Below are 11238 nucleotides of genomic sequence, written 5' to 3' on the forward strand. Positions count from 1 at the left end.
AGGCATAACTTGCAAAAACAGCTTAGGCTAAGATGAGGACTTACTGTCCCCATGGTGAGGTACAGCTTAGTAAAACCTTAGACAAGGACTTAATAACCCCACAGTGAGATACAACAAATTTCACCATTTTTTTTATATGGAAATAATGTTTTGGTCATTCCGCTAGCAATTTAATGATAAGAAATAATATAAAATAAATTATTACAGACCTGCTACAGGGGCAGGTTTGAAGGGTGATTAGGAAAATGGAGACAATGGTGGAGGGAAGGTGACAGTGGTGGTGAGATTGTTGCTGGAATATTGAATGTCTGTAACAAATCATCATGAACAACTTCATTAACCATAGTATTTGAATAAAGTGAGAAAAAAAGGTTACTACTGGCTCTGCACTAAGGAATTACTCCTGGTGAGGCTCGGGGAAGTATAGGGGGTGCCTGAGCTTTAACTGGGGTGATCACTTCTTAGCAAGGATAGCCCTTACCTGCTGTACTATATCACTAGCTCTGATGTACTTGTATATAATGATCGATTTTATAATAAATAAAAGTCTCACTGTCAACAATTAAGTGACTTGTGGTCTCCCTCTGTGCTCCCCACACCCCATGGATTTCATGGCTGTGAACCATAGCCTCCCTGGTAGTTATGTGGCCTATTGTCTAGATGGGCCACCCTAAGGAACCTTGGAGATAGGCCGCTCTTTTCTTTCTTTCTTTTCTTTCTTTCTTTCTTTCTTTCTTTCTTTCTTTCTTTCTTTCTTTCTTTCTTTCTTTCTTTCTTTCTTCTTTCTTTTTACGTCACACCCAGCAATGCACAGGGGTTACTCCAGGCTTTGCATTCAGGAATTACTCCTGGTGGTGCTCAGGGGACCATATGGGATGCTGGGAATTGAACCTGGATCAGTCGTGTACAAGGCAAATGCCCTACCTGCTGTGCTATCGCTCCAGGAAGATAGCCCTTTCTGATAGACATTCATTTATCACGACACCAGTCTTTGGCTTTTTTTTTTTTTTGCTTTTTGGGTCACACCTGGCGTTGCGCAAGGGTTACTCCTGGCTCATGCACTCAGGAATTACTCCTGGTGGTGCTCAGAGGACTGTATGGGATGCTGGTAATTGAACTGAGGTCGGCCGTGTGCAAGGCAAATACCCTACCCACTGTGCTATAGCTCCAGCCCCCAGTCTTTGGCTTCTAAAGAGCAGGTGTCTTTAGAAGCCCCAGAGCATAGTTGTCAGTTATCTAAATCATCATATCTATTTGCAACAAGTTGCAGAACAAGGAGCATGTTGCTGAGATTCTTCACAGGCCAAGTTCAAGTTTCTGGTTACAAGAAAATCCACATGTCCTAGAAGAGGGTCTTTACCAAGTTTAATGAGGATAAATTTGAAGACATAGTAGGGCTAAAAAGCAGCTCATCCCAGATGGTTGAGGGGTAAAATATGTCGTCACTAATCATGGCTGCCCTTTGAACAAATGGCCGGCCCTCTATTCCTGAAAGCTTTGGTGTGACCCCCTTTAGAGGTCCATCAATAAACTCTATTTTCTATCTTAAATAAATAAAGCAAGTAAGCAAATATCTCAATAGAAGTTTATTTCTTATTCAAACCACACTTCACTGAGGTTTTGAACATTACTGGAGCAGCTTCAGCCCCCAGCCCTAACACTTTTTTGGTGTGACTCCTATTAAAAATATAAAATAAGAATCCAGAAAAATAGTACAGGAGGTAAGGCACTTTGTCTTGCATGCGGCTACAATGACTGCGACCTTGGTTTGAATTCCTAGCTCTACATATGGTCCCCGCAGCACCACCAGGGGTCACTTCTGTGCATAGAGCCAAGAAAAGTTCCTGAGCAGCACAGGATATGGCTAAAGAAACATGATTGCCACTCAATGCCTCTTTTGCAAACCACAACACCCAAAAGGAGAAAGAGAACAAAAGGGAATGCCCTGCCACAGAGGCAGGGTGGGATTGGGGGGGGGGGATGGGGGATGGGAGGGATACTGGGATCTGTGGTGTGGAAAATGGGCACTGGTGGAGGGATGGGTATTTGATCATTGTATACTTGAAACCCAAGCACAAAAAATTTTAAGTCTACAACTGTACCTCATGGTGTCTCACTAATAAAAATTAAAAAAAAAGAAACCCAAAGAGCAAAAAACAACACCATAAAATTTAATTAAATTTAAGTAAATGGAAACCCAATTGTAGGGCACTGGAACTTAATTCCTTTGAAATCAGTGTGGAAAATATACTTTCAAAATTAGCTGTCGAGAGGTAAGAAAATGGGGTGTTTTGATGCCACATCTCCAGATCTGAAATTTCACAGCTAATTGATCCAGAAATGTATCTTTCAACCAGTTGCAAAGATCCACGGTGACCCAATTTCTGAGTATCCAGCACTTCTCCAGTACTATCATTAGCCAAATCCCTTACAATCCTCTGAAATCATCACCTACAACCAATGTATTCTTTTTCTACTTTATCAAAAACAGAATCCTCCTACAGTACTCTAGTTCTTTAAACTAGACTTCTGTGAAAGTTTATGGATGTGTGCTAATGATGTGTGGTCCACAGAGAATCTCAAGTATTACCTCAGACTCATCCCCTCTCAAGCTTATGTAATAATCCTCTCTATATGAATCTTGTGTGTTCCAATATTATTTCAATTCTTACCTTGTTGGCCTTCTGAAGCCTTGGAGCAATCTAATTTCCAAATGTTTACTGCATTCTGAATGGAAGTTTCAAAGAAAAATGGTTTAAAGAAATTGTTTACCAGACTATTACATGGTCGCCTAGCTCCTGCATTAAGTCTTTGTTCAACAGTGAGATGCCTTACCCCACAGAGACTGGCACACATCCAAAGAATAAGAGCTTTGGCATGGATGTGGGGAGAAAGGAATAAAGGAATTCTCCTTCATTGTTGTAGGAATGTCAAACTGGTCCAGCTCTTTCGGAAAACAATATATATATATTCCTCAAAAAACTAGAAATTGAGTTCTCATTTGACCCAACAATACTACTTCTGGGAATTTACCATGGATGCCCCAAAACACAGAGCAGAAATGTCATCTGAACTTCAGTATTCATTGCAGCACTATTCACAGCAGCCAGAATCTGAAAACAATCTGCCCGAGAAGAAATGACTAGATAAAGAAACTATAGTACTTCTACAGAGTGGAATACTATGCAGTCATTATGCTGATCAATGGATGGACATGGAGGTTATCATGCTGAGTGAAATGAGTCAGAAAGAGAGGGACAGATATAGAATCCCATTTGTGGGATATATATATATATATATATATATATATATATATATATATATATATATGGGCTGGGGCGATAGTAGAGCAGGCATGGTGTTTGCCTTGCATGCAGCCGACCCAGAACAACCTGGGCTTGATTCCTCCACCCCTCTCGGAGAGCCTGAAAATCTACTGAGAGTATTCCTCTCCCACAGCAAAGCCTGGCAACTCCCCGTGACGTATTTGATATGCCAAACACAGTAACAACAAGTCTCACAATGGAGACATTACTGATGCCTGCTCGAGAAAATCGATGAAAAATGGGATGACAGTGCTACAAATATATATATTATATATATATATATATATAGAGAGAGAGAGAGAGAGAGAGAGAGAGAGAGACTAATACCCAAGGCCAGGGCCAGGAGGACTGGTCAATGGTTGGAAGCGTGCCACAAGAGTGTGTATGGTGTATGGGGGGGGGTGAAAGGCAGTTAGGATAGAGAAGGGATCAACATGATAGTAATAGTGGGAAATGATAATTTTGGACAGGAACTGAATGTTGAAAGTAGGTAAAGGGTTATACCTGATAACATTTCATTATCTGTATTGCAAGCCATAAGGCTCAAAAGGGGAGAGAGAGAGAGAGAGAGAGAGAGAGAGAGAGAGAGAGAGAGAGAGACCTCTCATAGTGGCAGGTGGGGTCCGGGAGGGAAACTGGGACCGCAGGTGGTGGGAAATGTACACTGGTGAAGGGATGGATGCTGGAACATTATATGACTGAAATCCAATCATGAACAACTTTGTAAACATGTTGATTTTTAAACTGTGATTCAATTTTAAAAAGAGGTTGTTTGATGAATGAATACATCCACAGCAATGAAAAACAGGACATAAGCTATTAATCCTAAATCTCCACAGCCACATTAACTCTATGCAGCAACACTTCTCCTTTATAGACATTAGTTTTACTTCTTTTTCATATCTAATACCAGATACCTTCTGTACATAATCCTAAGGACTAGCAAAGTCTTTCCCCCTTCTTTAATTTTGTCTGAGAACAGTCAAAAGTTCAAGTGATGAAGTCAAATTGCCCTCTGAGTCAAAAATTGGCACTGTGACTTGTTTGGAATCATAGGAAACAAATGATGTTCTGTGAGTTCTAAAGCTTTAGTGACAAGATGTCATGGAGCTTCTGTTCCTCTCTTGAGATCCAGCCTCCCCTCAAGAAGCTTGGAGTAAATTCAAAACTAATGGGAAACTCGGGGGCTGGAGCAATAGCAAAGTGGGTAGGGCCAGGTTCCTTTGCCTAGCACACGGCAGACCCAGGTTTGATTCCCAGCATCCCATATGGTCTCCTGAGCACCGCCAGGAGTAATTCCTGAGGCATGAGCCAGGAGTAGCCCCTGTGCATCGGCGGGTGTGACCCAAAAACCAAAGAAAGAAAAAAAAACTAATGAAAGACCAAGAGAGTGCGAGGAAATGAGAGGTACAGGTTAACACAGGCATTCTAGCTACTTAGAAAAATTCTAGACATATGTGTGACATCATCTTGAATCTCCCCATGAGGAATCCAGCTGTACCACCTAGAGAAAAAAAACTGCTCAGCTGACCCCAATGAACCCACCGAATTATGAGAAGAAATAAACTTCTTATTTTTTAGGCCTCCAAGGTTTTGAGTTCTTTATTGTACAAGAATAGATAATAGTTTTTTAAAGTCAACCTACTCAATTCCCTACTATGCCTACAATTAATTTTGCCCATGGAAAAGAAATGCAAAAACTGAAAAAAAAAGGAATAACTTACAATAGCCACAATTCCAAGCCAGAATGCCACAAAGGAAAAAGAAAGAGAAAATAACCAAAGGGTTATTTTGGGTGATGGTAATTTTCGCTCTAATCTGGGTCCTCTCTGCATAGGTGAAAAGGCCGTGGAGCAAGAGACACTTTGATATATGCACTTTACTCCAATTAAAAACTTGACAAACAAAAATCAGAAGAGTTCTCGAGCATCTCAGGAAGCAGCTTATTTTATACTGGGAGTGCTTTAAAAGTGTGTGTTAAATTTAAGGTATGAAAATTTTTCTGTGATTTTATGATAAATTCTAAATCTCAGCTACCATATGGTGGAAGCTTTTTTTTTTGATATTCCACATCCATGAGAGTTAAAGCATACATAGCATTTGTGAGGAGATAAGCATTTTCATTCCTTTTTACACCTTTTTAATGACCTCTCAGTCTAAATAAGAAACCTGTTTGAAATTCCAAAACCTGCAAAATAAATTAAAAAAAATTTCATTAGACAGTACTGTCTGTATAATCCTTCAGTATAAAAATAGCACCAACTCTTGATTCATTTGCACAGGGATGTAGACCCCTAGGTAAACATCAAAGGAGATGGGTAGAGATCGAAGGTTAATTCAAGGGAGGCAGTGGTAGAATCTGACACAAATATCACTCTGGGGCTGGAGCAACAGCACAGCAGGTAGGGTGTTTGCCTTGCACTAGGCCAACCTGTGTTCGATTCCCAGCATTCCAAGTGGTCTCCTGAGTACTGCCAGGAGTAGTTCCTGAGTGCAGAGTAAGTCACAACCTGTGTGCATCGCAGGGTGTGACACAAAAAACAAAACAAAACCCAAATATCACTCCACAAATATCCATTGCCTTTCACATATGCCAACCACTGCAATAAACATAACAGGTTGAGTCAGAGGGATGCTATTCCCTGACCTCACAAATTATTTCTTTTTCATTTTACTTTTCTCCTGCTAATGCTTACTATGTCTTTTCTACAAAGAATGTGGTACATCTACAGGCAATTCCTCTTCTTCTAGCACACAACTAGATTACATTTTTTCAGTCTTTTTCTTATTTGGGGTTGGCTCTGGGACTGAACTGATTGGAACAGAATATGAGTGAAAGTTTATGTATATATTAGTCATTTACTTGAAAAAAAAGGAAAGGAAAAGACTCCTCCCTTGAACTCTTTCCTATATGCTCTCCCCTCCTTCCCAATAATAAAGGCAGAGAAGGAGCTGAAGTGATAGCACAGCGGGTAGGGCATTTCCTTTGCATGCGGCTGACCTGGATTCGATTCCCAGCATCCCATATGGTCCCCTGAGCACCGCCAGGAGTAATTCCTTACTGTAGAACCAGGAGTAACCCCTGTGCATCGCCAAAAAGCAAAATAAATAAATAAATAAATAAATAAAGGCAAAGGAAAGGATTTGAGATTCTCTCATTCTGGATTCCTAGTTGACTAACTGGAATGTAACCTTATTGGATAGGCTGGGGACGAGGTACAGGGGTGAAGGAACCAGCATTCCAAGTAATTTACTTAGTTCAACCCCAGGTAGCACATATAACCTGAGCACTGATAAGAGTGACCCCTCAGCAAAGAGACACCAGGGCCACACCCAGCAGTGTATGATGTTCTATAGCCCATGTGATGATATGGGAATCAAACTTAGGGTCTTGTTTAAGCTTATTATATGTTCTGCCACTTGAGATATATCCCTGGTCTGCACTACCTGTAATAAATGCATGTAACTTCAACCCTTTTAAAATATAGTGTATGAGGGGCAGGAGAGGTAGTACTGAGGGTAAGGAGTTTGCCTTGCACACAGTTGACTTAGGTTCTATTCCTAGCATCCCATATGTTTACGGTGACCACCAGGAGTGACTCCTGAGTGCAGATCCAGGGGTAATTTCTAAGCACTGCCAAGAATGGCACGCGCGTGTGCACACACACGCGTGCACACACATCCACCCCCCACACACACATATACCAGAGTGTATGAATAGAAGACCACGACCAGAGGCAATTTCCACTGTAAAGATGTTGGCACTCATAGGTCCCAAAAGAATGGGTATTCCCGGGGCTGGAATGATAGCACGTGGCCAACCCAGGTTCAATTCCCAGCATCCCATATGGTCCCCTGAGCACCATCAGGAGTAATTCCTGAGTGCAGATCCAGGAATATCCTCTGTGCATCACTGGCTGTGATCCAAAAAGCAAAAGAAAAGACAAAAAAAAAAGAATGGGTATTTTCTGCAGTGGTGGGAGTGGAGTGGGCAAATGGGAAGCAGTGGGGTCAATCAGGAATCAGAGGAAAGATGAAACTTTGGGAAGGAGCCTTAATTATTCTTGAGAAGGAATAAAGTGGAGCAAGCAGATTTAGAAGTGCTTATTTGAATGATTTCAGCAGGAAGCAAGATAGGGCCCTATCCCTACTATTCAGGTATTTGATCCTTCAGCAATTTAGGGAGGTGAAAAATGGCCTGGAGAGGGACAGGATAAATGAGGTGCTGGGAGTATGTGCTCTGGATTGGTTGGTTTGTATATGAAACTTACTCCTGAGCTAGATGGTCAGTCACTGTCACTGTCATTGTCCTCCGGTTGTTCATTGGTTTTTATCGAGCGGGCACCAGTAAAATCTCCATTGTGAGACTTGTTGTTACTGTTTTTGGCATATTGAATACATCACGGGTAGCTTGCCAGGCTTTGCCATGTGAGCAGAATACTCTCTGTAGCTTGCCGGCCTCTCTGAGAGGGGCAGAGGAATCAAATCAAGGTTGGCTGCATGCAAGGCAAATGCCCTACCCGCTATGTTATCGCTCGGGCCCAAATGTTCAGTAGTTGTAGGAATTGATGGGAAGGAAGTACCTGTAAGACCAGGTATCATATACACAAGCATCAGAACATAGAAAATGAAAGACATGGTTGTACAAACTCTTGTTTCCCTTATTCAAATATCTTATGAACAACTAGAATTTGTAGGAATCCAAAGGATTCATGCAGGTATGGTCACAGCCGTAATAGTTTGTGGTTTTTACATGCTAGACTAAGGGGGTGGCAGTGATAATAAAAGGAAAGAGGTTCTTTAGAATCCACACATTTTTTTGTCATTGAATCGTATTATTTGAATGGGAAAGTGTGTGTATACTATTTTCTAAATAGACTCTATTTTGTCTATTTTCTAAATAAACAGTATTTTTTTCTAAAATGAATTTAGCACTGTAGCACTGTCCTCCCATTGTTCATCAATTTGCTCGAGTGGGTACCAGTAATGTTTCCATTGTGAGACTTGTTGTTACTGTTTTTTGGCATATCCAATATGCCACAGGGAGCTTGCCAGCCTCTGCCATGTGGGTGGGATACTCTCGGTAGCTTGCTGGGTTCTCGAGGAGGGACGGAAAAATATAAATTTAATTTTAATAATTATTATCATCAGCTGCTTAGTTGGTGTACTGAAGCCAGGTTTTACGAACTCATGATATCTGATTACTAAATATTCAAGATATTTGAAAGCTTGTGTCAAATGTTGGGAGCTTAAATTGCCCACAGTGGAAGCATTTGTTCCACAAAGATTGGCAAATGGTACAAACTAGGGCTTTTTCCACCTCCTCTCACTCCGCATTCCCCTCCTCATCCCTGCCAGAGAGCTGTTTTACCAGCATGGCACTGATGTGTGGGAAGTTTGGGGCCATAAGAATAGGGAGGCATGACATTTTAGTAATGGGAGGTCACTAGGAATCTTCTAATCTAAGTTCCCAAATTCAGAGGCTGGAAATAAAATTTTCAGAGGGTAAGAGACAAACTCATCCAGGAGGAGAGTTGATGGCAATATAAAGATTAGCACACAATTACAGAGTTCCTTATAAATTTCATATCTGGGTTGAGATTTTGAAATCACTCAGATAGTGCTAGTTTGTAATTTTTCTATTTTCAGATTTTATTTAGAGGTGTGTGTGTGTGTGTGTGTGTGTGTGTGTGCATGTTGTGTTCTGAGCAAGAGGGGAGGAGGGAGAGAGAAACAGGGGAGAATCTGCTACAGTATTCCCTACTGAAAGTTTCAATTAAACAAGACCATTTTGTAAAAGGCTGAAAAAAAATTAAAATTCCCTGAGCATTTGTTGACACTGTAAATATGGAAAGTCTGTTATTGAACAGCAGTTAAGTAGATGCCAAGGGGGACCATTGTGACAAAAATCTCAACTAAATATTGATATGAACATATTTCTGTTTGCGTGAAAATATGTTCCCTCCGTATGGGAAAGGAAACTGTAAGGAGAGAAATACAAACAACACATTGAAGAAATGTTGAGCAGGAAAGCTGTTTATCTGTCAGAGCAAACCAATCCTCTTCATTCTGTGAATTTTCCTGGAGAGGTTGTCAGGATATTTACTTGCACAAATGGGAAGCCAAAATTCTTCCATTCAAGGAAAAAAATGACAGATTTTCAGGGTTGCTGTTGGGTAAGGATGAAAACACGTACAATCTGGTTATGCCCCAAGCAGGTATTTAGACCTCCCAGCATAACAAACACAGTGTTTTCAGGGTGGTAGGGCCTTGGATTTGATGTATTCTGAGTATGAAAAGTGAGTTTTTAGTAACCAGGTTTAAGTAGGGTTCTGGTCAGTGTGAAGTGGCCCTAAGGAGTGAGTGGCCAGTCTCTGGGAATTTGCGGGCCACTGCAAAAACCTGGGGACAGGGATTATACCTGCATTCTATTCACTCTTTCATCCCTCTTGAAAGAATCATTGAGTAATTCAAGGTTAAGTCCAAGTTTGCTCTTGTGTCTGCTGTGACCTAGAAATGTGTGTTGTGCTTCTGAGCTTTGAGGTTCCATAGGTTCCCACACAGCACATATCTGGTCTTTAAGAGGAAAAGGTTTTGTCTTGTGCTTGATATTTTGGAGCCTGGAAAATGTCTATACCCTGACAACCTCCATCCCCTCATTTTACTGATTTTCAGCAGGAACACCTGATACACCTCCTTTCTTATTCTGTTAGCTCAGTTGGCAAAGCAGGAGATTCATAATCTTAGGTTTGAATCCGATTTTGCAATGATTTTATGGAAATGGAGTTCAAATGTATTGGAGAGGAGGATGGGGAGTTCATACACAATAGACAGTAAAGAGGGGATTTTTAAAAATTAAAACTTAATTTCATGATGCTGGGGCTCCAACCCAGAACCTCACACCTGCAAAAAAGTGCCTCACTGTGAGCTAGAGTCAAGTCCTAAAAGTTTAGATTTTGTACCTGTTAGCCCATTGACTAGCAAGGACCTTGTGAATTTTACACATATTGGAGATGAGAAGAGTTATATATAGATATATATGAACCCATTTAGTACCAACAAAACTTCTATGAGTTTACTACTCCTATTACCTTATTTATTTATTTCTTTATTTTTAAAAATTTTACAGTTGAGGAAACCAAGGCACAGAGAATTTAAGAAATCTGTCCAAAAGGCTGGAGCAACAGCACATCAGGTAAGGAGCTATTCTTGAGCATGGTTGACATGGGTTTGACCCCCGGCATCTTGTATGGTTCCCTGAGCACTGTCAAGAGTAATCCCTGAGCATTGTTGGGTGTGCTCCCCAAATCAAACAAGAAAACAAACAAAAAGTAAATCTATCCAGGTCAACAAGAGAGCATTGCATGAGGTTTCAAAGCTGGACTTTCTAACCCTAATATGGAATCCCATATATATACAGAGTTGTAAAGCTACACCCCTGAAATTCGATTAAACTGTAAAATGGTGTCAAATTATATAAAAATACATGAGAGAATGGATGGTAAGAAGCTTGTCTTGCATGAAGCTGACCTGGGTGTGTTCCCAGGTACCCCACATGAAGCCCTGAGACTGCCAGGAATGATCCCAGACCAAAGAGCTGGGAGTAAGCCCTGAGCACAGCTGGATGTGGCCCACATCCAGAGAGAGAGAAAGAGAGAGAGAGAGAGAGAGAGAGAGAGAGAGAGAGAGAGAGAGAGAGAGAGAGAGAGAGAGAAGGGGCCAGGGATAGGAAAAGGGTTGGAGTACACACTCTGAATGGGCCAGTCCCAGCACCTCATTGTATCCTGAGCACTTGGACCTCAAGTATGTCAGGGTGTAATCCCAAATAAACAGAAATAGAAAAAAAATCATAAAATAAAATTAAAACCCATTTATAAAAGTGTCTAAAGAGATATATCTAAGGGCTACTGTG

At 41.0% G+C, this 11238-nt stretch overlaps 1 non-coding gene across 1 annotated transcript; it reads left to right on the forward strand.

Annotated features, from left to right (window-relative positions):
* The first annotated feature begins 556 nt into the window (after positions 1-556).
* Positions 557-692, forward strand: LOC130037967 (small nucleolar RNA SNORA70). Its single transcript, XR_008794543.1, has one exon. It is a non-coding gene; the product is annotated as a small nucleolar RNA SNORA70 (small nucleolar RNA).
* Positions 693-11238: the final 10546 nt, after the last annotated feature.

The sequence above is a fragment of the Sorex fumeus genome, unplaced genomic scaffold (genome assembly GCF_029834395.1).
Source record: "Sorex fumeus unplaced genomic scaffold, SorFum_2.1 ptg000072l, whole genome shotgun sequence".
NCBI lineage: Eukaryota > Metazoa > Chordata > Mammalia > Eulipotyphla > Soricidae > Sorex > Sorex fumeus.